We start from the raw sequence: 23909 nt of genomic DNA on the forward strand, positions 1-23909 counted from the left end.
TTCTTTTAGCCTTTTCGCATGAAAACAGGGTCCAAAATCATGGGTTTTCGTTCAGCAGTGGAAGTAGGAGGCGCGCTCTACAATAGGCAAGGGTTTTCAAGTCTGCAAGTACGTTTTAAGCTGAGTTCCATGAACATTGTCCAAAATCATGTTTTAACCAAAATCCACAATGCGACCAGTTCAGCATATGAGAGGAGACACTGTTTGAGTGTAACAAACGTGAAACAATTCTTTTAGCCTTTTCTTATGAAAACAGGGTCCAAAATCATGGGTTTTCGTTCAGCAGTGGAAGTAGGAGGCGCGCTCTACAATAGGCAAGGGTTTTCAAGTCTGCAAGTACGTTTTAAGCTGAGTTCCATGAACATTGTCCAAAATCATGTTTTAGGCCAAATCCACATTGCGACCAGATCAGCATATGACAGGAGACACTGTTTGAGTGTAACAAACGTGAAACAATTCTTTTAGCCTTTTCGCATGAAAACAGGGTCCAAAATCATGGGTTTTCGTTCAGCAGTGGAAATAGGAGGCGCGCTCTACAATAGGCAAGGGTTTTCAAGTCTGCAAGTACGTTTTAAGCTGAGTTCCATGAACATTGTCCAAAATCATGTTTTAACCAAAATCCACAATGCGACCAGTTCAGCATATGAGAGGAGACACTGTTTGAGTGTAACAAACGTGAAACATTTCTTTTAGCCTTTTCGCATGAAAACAGGGTCCAAAATCATGGGTTTTCGTTCAGCAGTGGAAGTAGGAGGCGCGCTCTACAATAGGCAAGGGTTTTCAAGTCTGCAAGTACGTTTTAAGCTGAGTTCCATGAACATTGTCCAAAATCATGTTTTAACCAAAATCCACAATGCGACCAGTTCAGCATATGAGAGGAGACACTGTTTGAGTGTAACAAACGTGAAACATTTCTTTTAGCCTTTTTGCATGAAAACAGGGTCCAAAATCATGGGTTTTCGTTCAGCAGTGGAAGTAGGAGGCGCGCTCTACAATAGGCAAGGGTTTTCAAGTCTGCAAGTACGTTTTAAGCTGAGTTCCATGAACATTGTCCAAAATCATGTTTTAACCAAAATCCACAATGCGACCAGTTCAGCATATGAGAGGAGACACTGTTTGAGTGTAACAAACGTGAAACAATTCTTTTAGCCTTTTCTTATGAAAACAGGGTCCAAAATCATGGGTTTTCGTTCAGCAGTGGAAGTAGGAGGCGCGCTCTACAATAGGCAAGGGTTTTCAAGTCTGCAAGTACGTTTTAAGCTGAGTTCCATGAACATCGTCCAAAATCATGTTTTAGGCCAAAATCCACAATGCGACCAGTTCAGCATATGAGAGGAGACACTGTTTGAGTGTAACAAACGTGAAACAATTCTTTTAGCATTTTCTTATGAAAACAGGGTCCAAAATCATGGGTTTTCGTTCAGCAGTGGAAGTAGGAGGCGCGCTCTACAATAGGCAAGGGTTTTCAAGTCTGCAAGTACGTTTTAAGCTGAGTTCCATGAACATTGTCCAAAATCATGTTTTAGGCCAAATCCACATTGCGACCAGATCAGCATATGACAGGAGACACTGTTTGAGTGTAACAAACGTGAAACAATTCTTTTAGCCTTTTCGCATGAAAACAGGGTCCAAAATCATGGGTTTTCGTTCAGCAGTGGAAGTAGGAGGCGCGCTCTACAATAGGCAAGGGTTTTCAAGTCTGCAAGTACGTTTTAAGCTGAGTTCCATGAACATTGTCCAAAATCATGTTTTAACCAAAATCCACAATGCGACCAGTTCAGCATATGAGAGGAGACACTGTTTGAGTGTAACAAACGTGAAACATTTCTTTTAGCCATTTTGCATGAAAACAGGGTCCAAAATCATGGGTTTTCATTCAGCAGTGGAAGTAGGAGGCGCGCTCTACAATAGGCAAGGGTTTTCAAGTCTGCAAGTACGTTTTAAGCTGAGTTCCATGAACATTGTCCAAAATCATGTTTTAACCAAAATCCACAATGCGACCAGTTCAGCATATGAGAGGAGACACTGTTTGAGTGTAACAAACGTGAAACATTTCTTTTAGCCTTTTCGCATGAAAAAAGGGTCCAAAATCATGGGTTTTCGTTCAGCACTGGAAGTAGGAGGCGCGCTCTACAATAGGCAAGGGTTTTCAAGTCTGCAAGTACGTTTTAAGCTGAGTTCCATGAACATTGTCCAAAATCATGTTTTATATGGAGGACTAAAAGTGCCACAATTAAATAAATAAATACACCATTAAATAATTACTTAAATGTGTCATTAATTAATTAAAATTAGAATTAAATACATAAATGTGTTATTAAATGTGTCATTAATTAATTCAAATACCGATTCATTTTATGTAAAATACATATATAATAATTTCACTATTTACATTTACATTTCATGGTCCTGCGTTGGAGTGCTTCCTGAATTACTTAAAACTGTCAAACTGACCCATCAAAAGTTGGTAGGCGGAACCTAACGCCTGATTGGTTACCCTCTGCATCAAGCCAAGACAAATCAATTCCGGATAATGTCAGCAGGTCCTGCTTCTACATCCTCTGCTAAGTTTAAAATGTCTCTAACCAACTCCCTGGAAAGTTCACGGAGATCCTCCATTGTCTCTATCCAGGTTGGCCTACTCTACTTCAGACCAAAGCAATGGATCAGACTAGATTCGCGTTAGCCCCGCCCACTGACTTTGATGGGTCAGTTTGACAGTTTTAAGTAATTCATGAATCACTGCAATGCAGGATCATGAAATGTAAATGTAAATAGTGAAATAATTATATATGTATTTTACATAAAATGAATCGGTATTTGAATTAATTAATGATACATTTAATTACACATTTATGTATTTAATTCTAATTTGAATTAATTAATGACACATTTAAGTAATTATTTAATGGTGTATTTATTTATTTAATTGTGGCACTTTTAGTCCTCCATAGTTTTAGGCCAAATCCACATTGCGACCAGATCAGCATATGACAGGAGACACTGTTTGAGTGTAACAAACGTGAAACAATTCTTTTAGCCTTTTCGCATGAAAACAGGGTCCAAAATCATGGGTTTTCGTTCAGCAGTGGAAGTAGGAGGCGCGCTCTACAATAGGCAAGGGTTTTCAAGTCTGCAAGTACGTTTTAAGCTGAGTTCCATGAACATTGTCCAAAATCATGTTTTAACCAAAATCCACAATGCGACCAGTTCAGCATATGAGAGGAGACACTGTTTGAGTGTAACAAACGTGAAACATTTCTTTTAGCCTTTTCGCATGAAAACAGGGTCCAAAATCATGGGTTTTCGTTCAGCAGTGGAAGTAGGAGGCGCGCTCTACAATAGGCAAGGGTTTTCAAGTCTGCAAGTACGTTTTAAGCTGAGTTCCATGAACATTGTCCAAAATCATGTTTTAACCAAAATCCACAATGCGACCAGTTCAGCATATGAGAGGAGACACTGTTTGAGTGTAACAAACGTGAAACATTTCTTTTAGCCTTTTTGCATGAAAACAGGGTCCAAAATCATGGGTTTTCGTTCAGCAGTGGAAGTAGGAGGCGCGCTCTACAATAGGCAAGGGTTTTCAAGTCTGCAAGTACGTTTTAAGCTGAGTTCCATGAACATTGTCCAAAATCATGTTTTAACCAAAATCCACAATGCGACCAGTTCAGCATATGAGAGGAGACACTGTTTGAGTGTAACAAACGTGAAACAATTCTTTTAGCCTTTTCTTATGAAAACAGGGTCCAAAATCATGGGTTTTCGTTCAGCAGTGGAAGTAGGAGGCGCGCTCTACAATAGGCAAGGGTTTTCAAGTCTGCAAGTACGTTTTAAGCTGAGTTCCATGAACATCGTCCAAAATCATGTTTTAGGCCAAAATCCACAATGCGACCAGTTCAGCATATGAGAGGAGACACTGTTTGAGTGTAACAAACGTGAAACAATTCTTTTAGCATTTTCTTATGAAAACAGGGTCCAAAATCATGGGTTTTCGTTCAGCAGTGGAAGTAGGAGGCGCGCTCTACAATAGGCAAGGGTTTTCAAGTCTGCAAGTACGTTTTAAGCTGAGTTCCATGAACATTGTCCAAAATCATGTTTTAGGCCAAATCCACATTGCGACCAGATCAGCATATGACAGGAGACACTGTTTGAGTGTAACAAACGTGAAACAATTCTTTTAGCCTTTTCGCATGAAAACAGGGTCCAAAATCATGGGTTTTCGTTCAGCAGTGGAAGTAGGAGGCGCGCTCTACAATAGGCAAGGGTTTTCAAGTCTGCAAGTACGTTTTAAGCTGAGTTCCATGAACATTGTCCAAAATCATGTTTTAACCAAAATCCACAATGCGACCAGTTCAGCATATGAGAGGAGACACTGTTTGAGTGTAACAAACGTGAAACATTTCTTTTAGCCATTTTGCATGAAAACAGGGTCCAAAATCATGGGTTTTCATTCAGCAGTGGAAGTAGGAGGCGCGCTCTACAATAGGCAAGGGTTTTCAAGTCTGCAAGTACGTTTTAAGCTGAGTTCCATGAACATTGTCCAAAATCATGTTTTAACCAAAATCCACAATGCGACCAGTTCAGCATATGAGAGGAGACACTGTTTGAGTGTAACAAACGTGAAACATTTCTTTTAGCCTTTTCGCATGAAAAAAGGGTCCAAAATCATGGGTTTTCGTTCAGCACTGGAAGTAGGAGGCGCGCTCTACAATAGGCAAGGGTTTTCAAGTCTGCAAGTACGTTTTAAGCTGAGTTCCATGAACATTGTCCAAAATCATGTTTTAGGCCAAATCCACATTGCGACCAGATCAGCATATGAGAGGAGACACTGTTTGAGTGTAACAAACGTGAAACATTTCTTTTAGCCTTTTCGCATGAAAACAGGGTCCAAAATCATGGGTTTTCGTTCAGCAGTGGAAGTAGGAGGCGCGCTCTACAATAGGCAAGGGTTTTCAAGTCTGCAAGTACGTTTTAAGCTGAGTTCCATGAACATTGTCCAAAATCATGTTTTAACCAAAATCCACAATGCGACCAGTTCAGCATATGAGAGGAGACACTGTTTGAGTGTAACAAACGTGAAACATTTCTTTTAGCCTTTTCGCATGAAAACAGGGTCCAAAATCATGGGTTTTCGTTCAGCAGTGGAAGTAGGAGGCGCGCTCTACAATAGGCAAGGGTTTTCAAGTCTGCAAGTACGTTTTAAGCTGAGTTCCATGAACATTGTCCAAAATCATGTTTTAGGCCAAATCCACATTGCGACCAGATCAGCATATGACAGGAGACACTGTTTGAGTGTAACAAACGTGAAACAATTCTTTTAGCCTTTTCGCATGAAAACAGGGTCCAAAATCATGGGTTTTCGTTCAGCAGTGGAAGTAGGAGGCGCGCTCTACAATAGGGAAGGGTTTTCAAGTCTGCAAGTACGTTTTAAGCTGAGTTCCATGAACATTGTCCAAAATCATGTTTTAACCAAAATCCACAATGCGACCAGTTCAGCATATGAGAGGAGACACTGTTTGAGTGTAACAAACGTGAAACATTTCTTTTAGCCATTTTGCATGAAAACAGGGTCCAAAATCATGGGTTTTCATTCAGCAGTGGAAGTAGGAGGCGCGCTCTACAATAGGCAAGGGTTTTCAAGTCTGCAAGTACGTTTTAAGCTGAGTTCCATGAACATTGTCCAAAATCATGTTTTAACCAAAATCCACAATGCGACCAGTTCAGCATATGAGAGGAGACACTGTTTGAGTGTAACAAACGTGAAACATTTCTTTTAGCCTTTTCGCATGAAAAAAGGGTCCAAAATCATGGGTTTTCGTTCAGCACTGGAAGTAGGAGGCGCGCTCTACAATAGGCAAGGGTTTTCAAGTCTGCAAGTACGTTTTAAGCTGAGTTCCATGAACATTGTCCAAAATCATGTTTTAGGCCAAATCCACATTGCGACCAGATCAGCATATGAGAGGAGACACTGTTTGAGTGTAACAAACGTGAAACATTTCTTTTAGCCTTTTCGCATGAAAACAGGGTCCAAAATCATGGGTTTTCGTTCAGCAGTGGAAGTAGGAGGCGCGCTCTACAATAGGCAAGGGTTTTCAAGTCTGCAAGTACGTTTTAAGCTGAGTTCCATGAACATTGTCCAAAATCATGTTTTAACCAAAATCCACAATGCGACCAGTTCAGCATATGAGAGGAGACACTGTTTGAGTGTAACAAACATGAAACATTTCTTTTAGCCTTTTCGCATGAAAACAGGGTCCAAAATCATGGGTTTTCGTTCAGCACTGGAAGTAGGAGGCGCGCTCTACAATAGGCAAGGGTTTTCAAGTCTGCAAGTACGTTTTAAGCTGAGTTCCATGAACATTGTCCAAAATCATGTTTTAGGCCAAATCCACATTGCGACCAGATCAGCATATGACAGGAGACACTGTTTGAGTGTAACAAACGTGAAACAATTCTTTTAGCCTTTTCGCATGAAAACAGGGTCCAAAATCATGGGTTTTCGTTCAGCAGTGGAAGTAGGAGGCGCGCTCTACAATAGGCAAGGGTTTTCAAGTCTGCAAGTACGTTTTAAGCTGAGTTCCATGAACATTGTCCAAAATCATGTTTTAACCAAAATCCACAATGCGACCAGTTCAGCATATGAGAGGAGACACTGTTTGAGTGTAACAAACGTGAAACATTTCTTTTAGCCATTTTGCATGAAAACAGGGTCCAAAATCATGGGTTTTCATTCAGCAGTGGAAGTAGGAGGCGCGCTCTACAATAGGCAAGGGTTTTCAAGTCTGTAAGTACGTTTTAAGCTGAGTTCCATGAACATTGTCCAAAATCATGTTTTAACCAAAATCCACAATGCGACCAGTTCAGCATATGAGAGGAGCCACTGTTTGAGTGTAACAAACGTGAAACATTTCTTTTAGCCTTTTCGCATGAAAACAGGGTCCAAAATCATGGGTTTTCGTTCAGCACTGGAAGTAGGAGGCGCGCTCTACAATAGGCAAGGGTTTTCAAGTCTGCAAGTACGTTTTAAGCTGAGTTCCATGAACATTGTCCAAAATCATGTTTTAACCAAAATCCACAATGCGACCAGTTCAGCATATGAGAGGAGACACTGTTTGAGTGTAACAAACGTGAAACATTTCTTTTAGCCATTTTGCATGAAAACAGGGTCCAAAATCATGGGTTTTCATTCAGCAGTGGAAGTAGGAGGTGCGCTCTACAATAGGCAAGGGTTTTCAAGTCTGTAAGTACGTTTTAAGCTGAGTTCCATGAACATTGTCCAAAATCATGTTTTAACCAAAATCCACAATGCGACCAGTTCAGCATATGAGAGGAGCCACTGTTTGAGTGTAACAAACGTGAAACATTTCTTTTAGCCTTTTCGCATGAAAACAGGGTCCAAAATCATGGGTTTTCGTTCAGCACTGGAAGTAGGAGGCGCGCTCTACAATAGGCAAGGGTTTTCAAGTCTGCAAGTACGTTTTAAGCTGAGTTCCATGAACATTGTCCAAAATCATGTTTTAGGCCAAATCCACATTGCGACCAGATCAGCATATGACAGGAGACACTGTTTGAGTGTAACAAACGTGAAACAATTATTTTAGCCTTTTCGCATGAAAACAGGGTCCAAAATCATGGGTTTTCGTTCCGCAGTGGAAGTAGGAGGCGCGCTCTACAATAGGCAAGGGTTTTCAAGTCTGCAAGTACGTTTTAAGCTGAGTTCCATGAACATTGTCCAAAATCATGTTTTAACCAAAATCCACAATGCGACCAGTTCAGCATATGAGAGGAGACACTGTTTGAGTGTAACAAACGTGAAACATTTCTTTTAGCCTTTTCGCATGAAAACAGGGTCCAAAATCATGGGTTTTCGTTCAGCAGTGGAAGTAGGAGGCGCGCTCTACAATAGGCAAGGGTTTTCAAGTCTGCAAGTACGTTTTAAGCTGAGTTCCATGAACATTGTCCAAAATCATGTTTTAACCAAAATCCACAATGCGACCAGTTCAGCATATGAGAGGAGACACTGTTTGAGTGTAACAAACGTGAAACATTTCTTTTAGCCATTTTGCATGAAAACAGGGTCCAAAATCATGGGTTTTCATTCAGCAGTGGAAGTAGGAGGCGCGCTCTACAATAGGCAAGGGTTTTCAAGTCTGCAAGTACGTTTTAAGCTGAGTTCCATGAACATTGTCCAAAATCATGTTTTAACCAAAATCCACAATGCGACCAGTTCAGCATATGAGAGGAGCCACTGTTTGAGTGTAACAAACGTGAAACATTTCTTTTAGCCTTTTAGCATGAAAACAGGGTCCAAAATCATGGGTTTTCGTTCAGCAGTGGAAGTAGGAGGCGCGCTCTACAATAGGCAAGGGTTTTCAAGTCTGCAAGTACGTTTTAAGCTGAGTTCCATGAACATTGTCCAAAATCATGTTTTAGGCCAAATCCACATTGCGACCAGATCAGCATATGACAGGAGACACTGTTTGAGTGTAACAAACGTGAAACAATTCTTTTAGCCTTTTCGCATGAAAACAGGGTCCAAAATCATGGGTTTTCGTTCAGCAGTGGAAGTAGGAGGCGCGCTCTACAATAGGCAAGGGTTTTCAAGTCTGCAAGTACGTTTTAAGCTGAGTTCCATGAACATTGTCCAAAATCATGTTTTAGGCCAAATCCACAATGCGACCAGTTCAGCATATGAGAGGAGCCACTGTTTGAGTGTAACAAACGTGAAACATTTCTTTTAGCCTTTTTGCATGAAAACAGGGTCCAAAATCATGGGTTTTCGTTCAGCAGTGGAAGTAGGAGGTAGGCTCTACAATAGGCAAGGGTTTTCAAGTCTGCAAGTACGTTTTAAGCTGAGTTCCATGAACATTGTCCAAAATCATGTTTTAGGCCAAATCCACATTGCGACCAGATCAGCATATGACAGGAGACACTGTTTGAGTGTAACAAACGTGAAACAATTCTTTTAGCCTTTTCGCATGAAAACAGGGTCCAAAATCATGGGTTTTCGTTCAGTAGTGGAAGTAGGAGGCGCGCTCTACAATAGGCAAGGGTTTTCAAGTCTGCAAGTACGTTTTAAGCTGAGTTCCATGAACATTGTCCGAAATCATGTTTTAACCAAAATCCACAATGCGACCAGTTCAGCATATGAGAGGAGACACTGTTTGAGTGTAACAAGCGTGAAACATTTCTTTTAGCCTTTTCGCATGAAAACAGGGTCCAAAATCATGGGTTTTCGTTCAGCAGTGGAAGTAGGAGGCGCGCTCTACAATAGGCAAGGGTTTTCAAGTCTGCAAGTACGTTTTAAGCTGAGTTCCATGAACATTGTCCAAAATCATGTTTTAGGCCAAATCCACATTGCGACCAGATCAGCATATGACAGGAGACACTGTTTGAGTGTAACAAACGTGAAACAATTCTTTTAGCCTTTTCGCATGAAAACAGGGTCCAAAATCATGGGTTTTCGTTCAGCAGTGGAAGTAGGAGGCGCGCTCTACAATAGGCAAGGGTTTTCAAGTCTGCAAGTACGTTTTAAGCTGAGTTCCATGAACATTGTCCAAAATCATGTTTTAGGCCAAATCCACAATGCGACCAGTTCAGCATATGAGAGGAGACACTGTTTGAGTGTAACAAACGTGAAACATTTCTTTTAGCCTTTTCGCATGAAAACAGGGTCCAAAATCATGGATTTTCGTTCAGCAGTGGAAGTAGGAGGCGCGCTCTACAATAGGCAAGGGTTTTCAAGTCTGCAAGTACGTTTTAAGCTGAGTTCCATGAACATTGTCCAAAATCATGTTTTAGGCCAAATCCACATTGCGACCAGATCAGCATATGACAGGAGACACTGTTTGAGTGTAACAAACGTGAAACATTTCTTTTAGCCTTTTCGCATGAAAACAGGGTCCAAAATCATGGGTTTTCGTTCAGCAGTGGAAGTAGGAGGTGCGCTCTACAATAGGCAAGGGTTTTCAAGTCTGCAAGTACTTTTTAAGCTGAGTTCCATGAACATTGTCCAAAATCATGTTTTAGGCCAAATCCACAATGCGACCAGTTCAGCATATGAGAGGAGACACTGTTTGAGTGTAACAAACGTGAAACAATTCTTTTAGCCTTTTCGCATGAAAACAGGGTCCAAAATCATGGGTTTTCGTTCAGCAGTGGAAGTAGGAGGCGCGCTCTACAATAGGCAAGGGTTTTCAAGTCTGCAAGTACGTTTTAAGCTGAGTTCCATGAACATTGTCCAAAATCATGTTTTAGGCCAAATCCACAATGCGACCAGTTCAGCATATGAGAGGAGACACTGTTTGAGTGTAACAAGCGTGAAACATTTCTTTTAGCCTTTTCGCATGAAAACAGGGTCCAAAATCATGGGTTTTCGTTCAGCAGTGGAAGTAGGAGGCGCGCTCTACAATAGGCAAGGGTTTTCAAGTCTGCAAGTACGTTTTAAGCTGAGTTCCATGAACATTGTCCAAAATCATGTTTTAGGCCAAATCCACAATGCGACCAGTTCAGCATATGAGAGGAGACACTGATTGAGTGTAACAAGCGTGAAACATTTCTTTTAGCCTTTTCGCATGAAAACAGGGTCCAAAATCATGGGTTTTCGTTCAGCAGTGGAAGTAGGAGGCGCGCTCTACAATAGGCAAGGGTTTTCATGTCTGCAAGTACGTTTTAAGCTGAGTTCCATGAACATTGTCCAAAATCATGTTTTAGGCCAAATCCACATTGCGACCAGATCAGCATATGACAGGAGACACTGTTTGAGTGTAACAAACGTGAAACAATTCTTTTAGCCTTTTCGCATGAAAACAGGGTCCAAAATCATGGGTTTTCGTTCAGCAGTGGAAGTAGGAGGCGCGCTCTACAATAGGCAAGGGTTTTCAAGTCTGCAAGTACGTTTTAAGCTGAGTTCCATGAACATTGTCCAAAATCATGTTTTAGGCCAAATCCACAATGCGACCAGTTCAGCATATGAGAGGAGACACTGTTTGAGTGTAACAAACGTGAAACATTTCTTTTAGCCTTTTCGCATGAAAACAGGGTCCAAAATCATGGGTTTTCGTTCAGCAGTGGAAGTAGGAGGTGCGCTCTACAATAGGCAAGGGTTTTCAAGTCTGCAAGTACTTTTTAAGCTGAGTTCCATGAACATTGTCCAAAATCATGTTTTAGGCCAAATCCACAATGCGACCAGATCAGCATATGACAGGAGACACTGTTTGAGTGTAACAAACGTGAAACAATTCTTTTAGCCTTTTCGCATGAAAACAGGGTCCAAAATCATGGGTTTTCGTTCAGTAGTGGAAGTAGGAGGCGCGCTCTACAATAGGCAAGGGTTTTCAAGTCTGCAAGTACGTTTTAAGCTGAGTTCCATGAACATTGTCCGAAATCATGTTTTAACCAAAATCCACAATGCGACCAGTTCAGCATATGAGAGGAGACACTGTTTGAGTGTAACAAGCGTGAAACATTTCTTTTAGCCTTTTCGCATGAAAACAGGGTCCAAAATCATGGGTTTTCGTTCAGCAGTGGAAGTAGGAGGCGCGCTCTACAATAGGCAAGGGTTTTCAAGTCTGCAAGTACGTTTTAAGCAGAGTTCCATGAACATTGTCCAAAATCATGTTTTAGGCCAAATCCACAATGCGACCAGTTCAGCATATGAGAGGAGACACTGATTGAGTGTAACAAGCGTGAAACATTTCTTTTAGCCTTTTCGCATGAAAACAGGGTCCAAAATCATGGGTTTTCGTTCAGCAGTGGAAGTAGGAGGCGCGCTCTACAATAGGCAAGGGTTTTCAAGTCTGCAAGTACGTTTTAAGCTGAGTTCCATGAACATTGTCCAAAATCATGTTTTAGGCCAAATCCACATTGCGACCAGATCAGCATATGACAGGAGACACTGTTTGAGTGTAACAAACGTGAAACAATTCTTTTAGCCTTTTCGCATGAAAACAGGGTCCAAAATCATGGGTTTTCGTTCAGCAGTGGAAGTAGGAGGCGCGCTCTACAATAGGCAAGGGTTTTCAAGTCTGCAAGTACGTTTTAAGCTGAGTTCCATGAACATTGTCCAAAATCATGTTTTAGGCCAAATCCACAATGCGACCAGTTCAGCATATGAGAGGAGACACTGTTTGAGTGTAACAAACGTGAAACATTTCTTTTAGCCTTTTCGCATGAAAACAGGGTCCAAAATCATGGGTTTTCGTTCAGCAGTGGAAGTAGGAGGTGCGCTCTACAATAGGCAAGGGTTTTCAAGTCTGCAAGTACTTTTTAAGCTGAGTTCCATGAACATTGTCCAAAATCATGTTTTAGGCCAAATCCACAATGCGACCAGATCAGCATATGACAGGAGACACTGTTTGAGTGTAACAAACGTGAAACAATTCTTTTAGCCTTTTCGCATGAAAACAGGGTCCAAAATCATGGGTTTTCGTTCAGTAGTGGAAGTAGGAGGCGCGCTCTACAATAGGCAAGGGTTTTCAAGTCTGCAAGTACGTTTTAAGCTGAGTTCCATGAACATTGTCCGAAATCATGTTTTAACCAAAATCCACAATGCGACCAGTTCAGCATATGAGAGGAGACACTGTTTGAGTGTAACAAGCGTGAAACATTTCTTTTAGCCTTTTCGCATGAAAACAGGGTCCAAAATCATGGGTTTTCGTTCAGCAGTGGAAGTAGGAGGCGCGCTCTACAATAGGCAAGGGTTTTCAAGTCTGCAAGTACGTTTTAAGCTGAGTTCCATGAACATTGTCCAAAATCATGTTTTAGGCCAAATCCACATTGCGACCAGATCAGCATATGACAGGAGACACTGTTTGAGTGTAACAAACGTGAAACAATTCTTTTAGCCTTTTCGCATGAAAACAGGGTCCAAAATCATGGGTTTTCGTTCAGCAGTGGAAGTAGGAGGCGCGCTCTACAATAGGCAAGGGTTTTCAAGTCTGCAAGTACGTTTTAAGCTGAGTTCCATGAACATTGTCCAAAATCATGTTTTAGGCCAAATCCACAATGCGACCAGTTCAGCATATGAGAGGAGACACTGTTTGAGTGTAACAAACGTGAAACATTTCTTTTAGCCTTTTCGCATGAAAACAGGGTCCAAAATCATGGGTTTTCGTTCAGCAGTGGAAGTAGGAGGCGCGCTCTACAATAGGCAAGGGTTTTCAAGTCTGCAAGTACTTTTTAAGCTGAGTTCCATGAACATTGTCCAAAATCATGTTTTAGGCCAAATCCACAATGCGACCAGTTCAGCATATGAGAGGAGACACTGTTTGAGTGTAACAAACGTGAAACAATTCTTTTAGCCTTTTCGCATGAAAACAGGGTCCAAAATCATGGGTTTTCGTTCAGCAGTGGAAGTAGGAGGCGCGCTCTACAATAGGCAAGGGTTTTCAAGTCTGCAAGTACGTTTTAAGCTGAGTTCCATGAACATTGTCCAAAATCATGTTTTAGGCCAAATCCACAATGCGACCAGTTCAGCATATGAGAGGAGACACTGTTTGAGTGTAACAAGCGTGAAACATTTCTTTTAGCCTTTTCGCATGAAAACAGGGTCCAAAATCATGGGTTTTCGTTCAGCAGTGGAAGTAGGAGGCGCGCTCTACAATAGGCAAGGGTTTTCAAGTCTGCAAGTACGTTTTAAGCTGAGTTCCATGAACATTGTCCAAAATCATGTTTTAGGCCAAATCCACAATGCGACCAGTTCAGCATATGAGAGGAGACACTGATTGAGTGTAACAAGCGTGAAACATTTCTTTTAGCCTTTTCGCATGAAAACAGGGTCCAAAATCATGGGTTTTCGTTCAGCAGTGGAAGTAGGAGGCGCGCTCTACAATAGGCAAGGGTTTTCAAGTCTGCAAGTACGTTTTAAGCTGAGTTCCATGAACATTGTCCAAAATCATGTTTTAGGCCAAATCCACATTGCGACCAGATCAGCATATGACAGGAGACACTGTTTGAGTGTAACAAACGTGAAACAATTCTTTTAGCCTTTTCGCATGAAAACAGGGTCCAAAATCATGGGTTTTCGTTCAGCAGTGGAAGTAGGAGGCGCGCTCTACAATAGGCAAGGGTTTTCAAGTCTGCAAGTACGTTTTAAGCTGAGTTCCATGAACATTGTCCAAAATCATGTTTTAGGCCAAATCCACAATGCGACCAGTTCAGCATATGAGAGGAGACACTGTTTGAGTGTAACAAACGTGAAACATTTCTTTTAGCCTTTTCGCATGAAAACAGGGTCCAAAATCATGGGTTTTCGTTCAGCAGTGGAAGTAGGAGGTGCGCTCTACAATAGGCAAGGGTTTTCAAGTCTGCAAGTACTTTTTAAGCTGAGTTCCATGAACATTGTCCAAAATCATGTTTTAGGCCAAATCCACAATGCGACCAGATCAGCATATGACAGGAGACACTGTTTGAGTGTAACAAACGTGAAACAATTCTTTTAGCCTTTTCGCATGAAAACAGGGTCCAAAATCATGGGTTTTCGTTCAGTAGTGGAAGTAGGAGGCGCGCTCTACAATACGCAAGGGTTTTCAAGTCTGCAAGTACGTTTTAAGCTGAGTTCCATGAACATTGTCCGAAATCATGTTTTAACCAAAATCCACAATGCGACCAGTTCAGCATATGAGAGGAGACACTGTTTGAGTGTAACAAGCGTGAAACATTTCTTTTAGCCTTTTCGCATGAAAACAGGGTCCAAAATCATGGGTTTTCGTTCAGCAGTGGAAGTAGGAGGCGCGCTCTACAATAGGCAAGGGTTTTCAAGTCTGCAAGTACGTTTTAAGCTGAGTTCCATGAACATTGTCCAAAATCATGTTTTAGGCCAAATCCACAATGCGACCAGTTCAGCATATGAGAGGAGACACTGATTGAGTGTAACAAGCGTGAAACATTTCTTTTAGCCTTTTCGCATGAAAACAGGGTCCAAAATCATGGGTTTTCGTTCAGCAGTGGAAGTAGGAGGCGCGCTCTACAATAGGCAAGGGTTTTCAAGTCTGCAAGTACGTTTTAAGCTGAGTTCCATGAACATTGTCCAAAATCATGTTTTAGGCCAAATCCACATTGCGACCAGATCAGCATATGACAGGAGACACTGTTTGAGTGTAACAAACGTGAAACAATTCTTTTAGCCTTTTCGCATGAAAACAGGGTCCAAAATCATGGGTTTTCGTTCAGCAGTGGAAGTAGGAGGCGCGCTCTACAATAGGCAAGGGTTTTCAAGTCTGCAAGTACGTTTTAAGCTGAGTTCCATGAACATTGTCCAAAATCATGTTTTAGGCCAAATCCACAATGCGACCAGTTCAGCATATGAGAGGAGACACTGTTTGAGTGTAACAAACGTGAAACATTTCTTTTAGCCTTTTCGCATGAAAACAGGGTCCAAAATCATGGGTTTTCGTTCAGCAGTGGAAGTAGGAGGTGCGCTCTACAATAGGCAAGGGTTTTCAAGTCTGCAAGTACTTTTTAAGCTGAGTTCCATGAACATTGTCCAAAATCATGTTTTAGGCCAAATCCACAATGCGACCAGATCAGCATATGACAGGAGACACTGTTTGAGTGTAACAAACGTGAAACAATTCTTTTAGCCTTTTCGCATGAAAACAGGGTCCAAAATCATGGGTTTTCGTTCAGTAGTGGAAGTAGGAGGCGCGCTCTACAATAGGCAAGGGTTTTCAAGTCTGCAAGTACGTTTTAAGCTGAGTTCCATGAACATTGTCCGAAATCATGTTTTAACCAAAATCCACAATGCGACCAGTTCAGCATATGAGAGGAGACACTGTTTGAGTGTAACAAGCGTGAAACATTTCTTTTAGCCTTTTCGCATGAAAACAGGGTCCAAAATCATGGGTTTTCGTTCAGCAGTGGAAGTAGGAGGCGCGCTCTACAATAGGCAAGGGTTTTCAAGTCTGCAAGTACGTTTTAAGCTGAGTTCCATGAACATTGTCCAAAATCATGTTTTAGGCCAAATCCACATTGCGACCAGATCAGCATATGACAGGAGACACTGTTTGAGTGTAACAAACGTGAAACAATTCTTTTAGCCTTTTCGCATGAAAACAGGGTCCAAAATCATGGGTTTTCGTTCAGCAGTGGAAGTAGGAGGCGCGCTCTACAATAGGCAAGGGTTTTCAAGTCTGCAAGTACGTTTTAAGCTGAGTTCCATGAACATTGTCCAAAATCATGTTTTAGGCCAAATCCACAATGCGACCAGTTCAGCATATGAGAGGAGACACTGTTTGAGTGTAACAAGCGTGAAACATTTCTTTTAGCCTTTTCGCATGAAAACAGGGTCCAAAATCATGGGTTTTCGTTCAGCAGTGGAAGTAGGAGGCGCGCTCTACAATAGGCAAGGGTTTTCAAGTCTGCAAGTACGTTTTAAGCTGAGTTCCATGAACATTGTCCAAAATCATGTTTTAGGCCAAATCCACAATGCGACCAGTTCAGCATATGAGAGGAGACACTGATTGAGTGTAACAAGCGTGAAACATTTCTTTTAGCCTTTTCGCATGAAAACAGGGTCCAAAATCATGGATTTTCGTTCAGCAGTGAAAGTAGGAGGCGCGCTCTACAATAGGCAAGGGTTTTCAAGTCTGCAAGTACGTTTTAAGCTGAGTTCCATGAACATTGTCCAAAATCATGTTTTAGGCCAAATCCACATTGCGACCAGATCAGCATATGACAGGAGACACTGTTTGAGTGTAACAAACGTGAAACAATTCTTTTAGCCTTTTCGCATGAAAACAGGGTCCAAAATCATGGGTTTTCGTTCAGCAGTGGAAGTAGGAGGCGCGCTCTACAATAGGCAAGGGTTTTCAAGTCTGCAAGTACGTTTTAAGCTGAGTTCCATGAACATTGTCCAAAATCATGTTTTAGGCCAAATCCACAATGCGACCAGTTCAGCATATGAGAGGAGACACTGTTTGAGTGTAACAAACGTGAAACATTTCTTTTAGCCTTTTCGCATGAAAACAGGGTCCAAAATCATGGGTTTTCGTTCAGCAGTGGAAGTAGGAGGTGCGCTCTACAATAGGCAAGGGTTTTCAAGTCTGCAAGTACTTTTTAAGCTGAGTTCCATGAACATTGTCCAAAATCATGTTTTAGGCCAAATCCACAATGCGACCAGTTCAGCATATGAGAGGAGACACTGTTTGAGTGTAACAAACGTGAAACAATTCTTTTAGCCTTTTCGCATGAAAACAGGGTCCAAAATCATGGGTTTTCGTTCAGCAGTGGAAGTAGGAGGCGCGCTCTACAATAGGCAAGGGTTTTCAAGTCTGCAAGTACGTTTTAAGCTGAGTTCCATGAACATTGTCCAGAATCATGTTTTAGGCCAAATCCACAATGCGACCAGTTCAGCATATGAGAGGAGACACTGTTTGAGTGTAACAAGCGTGAAACATTTCTTTTAGCCTTTTCGCATGAAAACAGGGTCCAAAATCATGGGTTTTCGTTCAGCAGTGGAAGTAGGAGGCGCGCTCTACAATAGGCAAGGGTTTTCAAGTCTGCAAGTACGTTTTAAGCTGAGTTCCATGAACATTGTCCAAAATCATGTTTTAGGCCAAATCCACATTGCGACCAGATCAGCATATGACAGGAGACACTGTTTGAGTGTAACAAACGTGAAACAATTCTTTTAGCCTTTTCGCATGAAAACAGGGTCCAAAATCATGGGTTTTCGTTCAGCAGTGGAAGTAGGAGGCGCGCTCTACAATAGGCAAGGGTTTTCAAGTCTGCAAGTACGTTTTAAGCTGAGTTCCATGAACATTGTCCAAAATCATGTTTTAGGCCAAATCCACAATGCGACCAGTTCAGCATATGAGAGGAGACACTGTTTGAGTGTAACAAACGTGAAACATTTCTTTTAGCCTTTTCGCATGAAAACAGGGTCCAAAATCATGGGTTTTCGTTCAGCAGTGGAAGTAGGAGGTGCGCTCTACAATAGGCAAGGGTTTTCAAGTCTGCAAGTACTTTTTAAGCTGAGTTCCATGAACATTGTCCAAAATCATGTTTTAGGCCAAATCCACAATGCGACCAGATCAGCATATGACAGGAGACACTGTTTGAGTGTAACAAACGTGAAACAATTCTTTTAGCCTTTTCGCATGAAAACAGGGTCCAAAATCATGGGTTTTCGTTCAGTAGTGGAAGTAGGAGGCGCGCTCTACAATAGGCAAGGGTTTTCAAGTCTGCAAGTACGTTTTAAGCTGAGTTCCATGAACATTGTCCGAAATCATGTTTTAACCAAAATCCACAATGCGACCAGTTCAGCATATGAGAGGAGACACTGTTTGAGTGTAACAAGCGTGAAACATTTCTTTTAGCCTTTTCGCATGAAAACAGGGTCCAAAATCATGGGTTTTCGTTCAGCAGTGGAAGTAGGAGGCGCGCTCTACAATAGGCAAGGGTTTTCAAGTCTGCAAGTACGTTTTAAGCTGAGTTCCATGAACATTGTCCAAAATCATGTTTTAGGCCAAATCCACATTGCGACCAGATCAGCATATGACAGGAGACACTGTTTGAGTGTAACAAACGTGAAACAATTCTTTTAGCCTTTTCGCATGAAAACAGGGTCCAAAATCATGGGTTTTCGTTCAGCAGTGGAAGTAGGAGGCGCGCTCTACAATAGGCAAGGGTTTTCAAGTCTGCAAGTACGTTTTAAGCTGAGTTCCATGAACATTGTCCAAAATCATGTTTTAGGCCAAATCCACAATGCGACCAGTTCAGCATATGAGAGGAGACACTGTTTGAGTGTAACAAGCGTGAAACATTTCTTTTAGCCTTTTCGCATGAAAACAGGGTCCAAAATCATGGGTTTTCGTTCAGCAGTGGAAGTAGGAGGCGCGCTCTACAATAGGCAAGGGTTTTCAAGTCTGCAAGTACGTTTTAAGCTGAGTTCCATGAACATTGTCCAAAATCATGTTTTAGGCCAAATCCACATTGCGACCAGATCAGCATATGACAGGAGACACTGTTTGAGTGTAACAAACGTGAAACAATTATTTTAGCCTTTTCGCATGAAAACAGGGTCCAAAATCATGGGTTTTCGTTCAGCAGTGGAAGTAGGAGGCGCGCTCTACAATAGGCAAGGGTTTTCAAGTCTGCAAGTACGTTTTAAGCTGAGTTCCATGAACATTGTCCAAAATCATGTTTTAGGCCAAATCCACAATGCGACCAGTTCAGCATATGAGAGGAGACACTGTTTGAGTGTAACAAACGTGAAACATTTCTTTTAGCCTTTTCGCATGAAAACAGGGTCCAAAATCATGGGTTTTCGTTCAGCACTGGAAGTAGGAGGCGCGCTCTACAATAGGCAAGGGTTTTCAAGTCTGCAAGTACATTTTAAGCTGAGTTCCATGAACATTGTCCAAAATCATGTTTTAGGCCAAATCCACATTGCGACCAGATCAGCATATGACAGGAGACACTGTTTGAGTGTAACAAACGTGAAACAATTCTTTTAGCCTTTTCGCATGAAAACAGGGTCCAAAATCATGGGTTTTCGTTCAGCAGTGGAAGTAGGAGGCGCGCTCTACAATAGGCAAGGGTTTTCAAGTCTGCAAGTACGTTTTAAGCTGAGTTCCATGAACATTGTCCAAAATCATGTTTTAGGCCAAATCCACAATGCGACCAGTTCAGCATATGAGAGGAGACACTGTTTGAGTGTAACAAACGTGAAACATTTCTTTTAGCCTTTCGCATGAAAACAGGGTCCAAAATCATGGGTTTTCGTTCAGTAGTGGAAGTAGGAGGCGCGCTCTACAATAGGCAAGGGTTTTCAAGTCTGCAAGTACGTTTTAAGCTGAGTTCCATGAACATTGTCCGAAATCATGTTTTAACCAAAATCCACAATGCGACCAGTTCAGCATATGAGAGGAGACACTGTTTGAGTGTAACAAGCGTGAAACATTTCTTTTAGCCTTTTCGCATGAAAACAGGGTCCAAAATCATGGGTTTTCGTTCAGCAGTGGAAGTAGGAGGCGCGCTCTACAATAGGCAAGGGTTTTCAAGTCTGCAAGTACGTTTTAAGCTGAGTTCCATGAACATTGTCCAAAATCATGTTTTAGGCCAAATCCACATTGCGACCAGATCAGCATATGACAGGAGACACTGTTTGAGTGTAACAAACGTGAAACAATTCTTTTAGCCTTTTCGCATGAAAACAGGGTCCAAAATCATGGGTTTTCGTTCAGCAGTGGAAGTAGGAGGCGCGCTCTACAATAGGCAAGGGTTTTCAAGTCTGCAAGTACGTTTTAAGCTGAGTTCCATGAACATTGTCCAAAATCATGTTTTAGGCCAAATCCACAATGCGACCAGTTCAGCATATGAGAGGAGACACTGTTTGAGTGTAACAAGCGTGAAACATTTCTTTTAGCCTTTTCGCATGAAAACAGGGTCCAAAATCATGGGTTTTCGTTCAGCAGTGGAAGTAGGAGGCGCGCTCTACAATAGGCAAGGGTTTTCAAGTCTGCAAGTACGTTTTAAGCTGAGTTCCATGAACATTGTCCAAAATCATGTTTTAGGCCAAATCCACATTGCGACCAGATCAGCATATGACAGGAGACACTGTTTGAGTGTAACAAACGTGAAACAATTATTTTAGCCTTTTCGCATGAAAACAGGGTCCAAAATCATGGGTTTTCGTTCAGCAGTGGAAGTAGGAGGCGCGCTCTACAATAGGCAAGGGTTTTCAAGTCTGCAAGTACGTTTTAAGCTGAGTTCCATGAACATTGTCCAAAATCATGTTTTAGGCCAAATCCACAATGCGACCAGTTCAGCATATGAGAGGAGACACTGTTTGAGTGTAACAAACGTGAAACATTTCTTTTAGCCTTTTCGCATGAAAACAGGGTCCAAAATCATGGGTTTTCGTTCAGCACTGGAAGTAGGAGGCGCGCTCTACAATAGGCAAGGGTTTTCAAGTCTGCAAGTACATTTTAAGCTGAGTTCCATGAACATTGTCCAAAATCATGTTTTAGGCCAAATCCACATTGCGACCAGATCAGCATATGACAGGAGACACTGTTTGAGTGTAACAAACGTGAAACAATTCTTTTAGCCTTTTCGCATGAAAACAGGGTCCAAAATCATGGGTTTTCGTTCAGCAGTGGAAGTAGGAGGCGCGCTCTACAATAGGCAAGGGTTTTCAAGTCTGCAAGTACGTTTTAAGCTGAGTTCCATGAACATTGTCCAAAATCATGTTTTAGGCCAAATCCACAATGCGACCAGTTCAGCATATGAGAGGAGACACTGTTTGAGTGTAACAAACGTGAAACATTTCTTTTAGCCTTTCGCATGAAAACAGGGTCCAAAATCATGGGTTTTCGTTCAGCAGTGGAAGTAGGAGGTGCGCTCTACAATAGGCAAGGGTTTTCAAGTCTGCAAGTACTTTTTAAGCTGAGTTCCATGAACATTGTCCAAAATCATGTTTTAGGCCAAATCCACAATGCGACCAGATCAGCATATGACAGGAGACACTGTTTGAGTGTAACAAACGTGAAACAATTCTTTTAGCCTTTTCGCATGAAAACAGGGTCCAAAATCATGGGTTTTCGTTCAGTAGTGGAAGTAGGAGGCGCGCTCTACAATAGGCAAGGGTTTTCAAGTCTGCAAGTACGTTTTAAGCTGAGTTCCATGAACATTGTCCGAAATCATGTTTTAACCAAAATCCACAATGCGACCAGTTCAGCATATGAGAGGAGACACTGTTTGAGTGTAACAAGCGTGAAACATTTCTTTTAGCCTTTTCGCATGAAAACAGGGTCCAAAATCATGGGTTTTCGTTCAGCAGTGGAAGTAGGAGGCGCGCTCTACAATAGGCAAGGGTTTTCAAGTCTGCAAGTACGTTTTAAGCTGAGTTCCATGAACATTGTCCAAAATCATATTTTAGGCCAAATCCACATTGCGACCAGATCAGCATATGACAGGAGACACTGTTTGAGTGTAACAAACGTGAAACAATTCTTTTAGCCTTTTCGCATGAAAACAGGGTCCAAAATCATGGGTTTTCGTTCAGCAGTGGAAGTAGGAGGCGCGCTCTACAATAGGCAAGGGTTTTCAAGTCTGCAAGTACGTTTTAAGCTGAGTTCCATGAACATTGTCCAAAATCATGTTTTAGGCCAAATCCACAATGCGACCAGTTCAGCATATGACAGGAGACACTGTTTGAGTGTAACAAACGTGAAACAATTATTTTAGCCTTTTCGCATGAAAACAGGGTCCAAAATCATGGGTTTTCGTTCAGCAGTGGAAGTAGGAGGCGCGCTCTACAATAGGCAAGGGTTTTCAAGTCTGCAAGTACGTTTTAAGCTGAGTTCCATGAACATTGTCCAAAATCATGTTTTAGGCCAAATCCACAATGCGACCAGTTCAGCATATGAGAGGAGACACTGTTTGAGTGTAACAAACGTGAAACATTTCTTTTAGCCTTTTCGCATGAAAACAGGGTCCAAAATCATGGGTTTTCGTTCAGCACTGGAAGTAGGAGGCGCGCTCTACAATAGGCAAGGGTTTTCAAGTCTGCAAGTACATTTTAAGCTGAGTTCCATGAACATTGTCCAAAATCATGTTTTAGGCCAAATCCACATTGCGACCAGATCAGCATATGACAGGAGACACTGTTTGAGTGTAACAAACGTGAAACAATTCTTTTAGCCTTTTCGCATGAAAACAGGGTCCAAAATCATGGGTTTTCGTTCAGCAGTGGAAGTAGGAGGCGCGCTCTACAATAGGCAAGGGTTTTCAAGTCTGCAAGTACGTTTTAAGCTGAGTTCCATGAACATTGTCCAAAATCATGTTTTAGGCCAAATCCACATTGCGACCAGATCAGCATATGACAGGAGACACTGTTTGAGTGTAACAAACGTGAAACAATTCTTTTAGCCTTTTCGCATGAAAACAGGGTCCAAAATCATGGGTTTTCGTTCAGCAGTGGAAGTAGGAGGCGCGCTCTACAATAGGCAAGGGTTTTCAAGTCTGCAAGTACGTTTTAAGCTGAGTTCCAGGAACATTGTCCAAAATCATGTTTTAACCAAAATCCACAATGCGACCAGTTCAGCATATGAGAGGAGACACTGTTTGAGTGTAACAAACATGAAACATTTCTTTTAGCCATTTTGCATGAAAACAGGGTCCAAAATCATGGGTTTTCGTTCAGCAGTGGAAGTAGGAGGCGCGCTCTACAATAGGCAAGGGTTTTCAAGTCTGCAAGTACGTTTTAAGCTGAGTTCCATGAACATTGTCCAAAATCATGTTTTAGGCCAAATCCACATTGCGACCAGATCAGCATATGACAGGAGACACTGTTTGAGTGTAACAAACGTGAAACAATTCTTTTAGCCTTTTCGCATGAAAACAGGGTCCAAAATCATGGGTTTTCGTTCAGCAGTGGAAGTAGGAGGCGCGCTCTACAATAGGCAAGGGTTTTCAAGTCTGCAAGTACGTTTTAAGCTGAGTTCCATGAACATTGTCCAAAATCATGTTTTAGGCCAAATCCACAATGCGACCAGTTCAGCATATGAGAGGAGACACTGTTTGAGTGTAACAAGCGTGAAACATTTCTTTTAGCCTTTTCGCATGAAAACAGGGTCCAAAATCATGGGTTTTCGTTCAGCAGTGGAAGTAGGAGGCGCGCTCTACAATAGGCAAGGGTTTTCAAGTCTGCAAGTACGTTTTAAGCTGAGTTCCATGAACATTGTCCAAAATCATGTTTTAGGCCAAATCCACAATGCGACCAGTTCAGCATATGAGAGGAGACACTGATTGAGTGTAACAAGCGTGAAACATTTCTTTTAGCCTTTTCGCATGAAAACAGGGTCCAAAATCATGGATTTTCGTTCAGCAGTGGAAGTAGGAGGCGCGCTCTACAATAGGCAAGGGTTTTCAAGTCTGCAAGTACGTTTTAAGCTGAGTTCCAT

The sequence above is a fragment of the Coregonus lavaretus genome, assembly GCF_964263955.1.
Source record: "Coregonus lavaretus genome assembly, chromosome: 32".
Lineage (NCBI taxonomy): Eukaryota > Metazoa > Chordata > Actinopteri > Salmoniformes > Salmonidae > Coregonus > Coregonus lavaretus.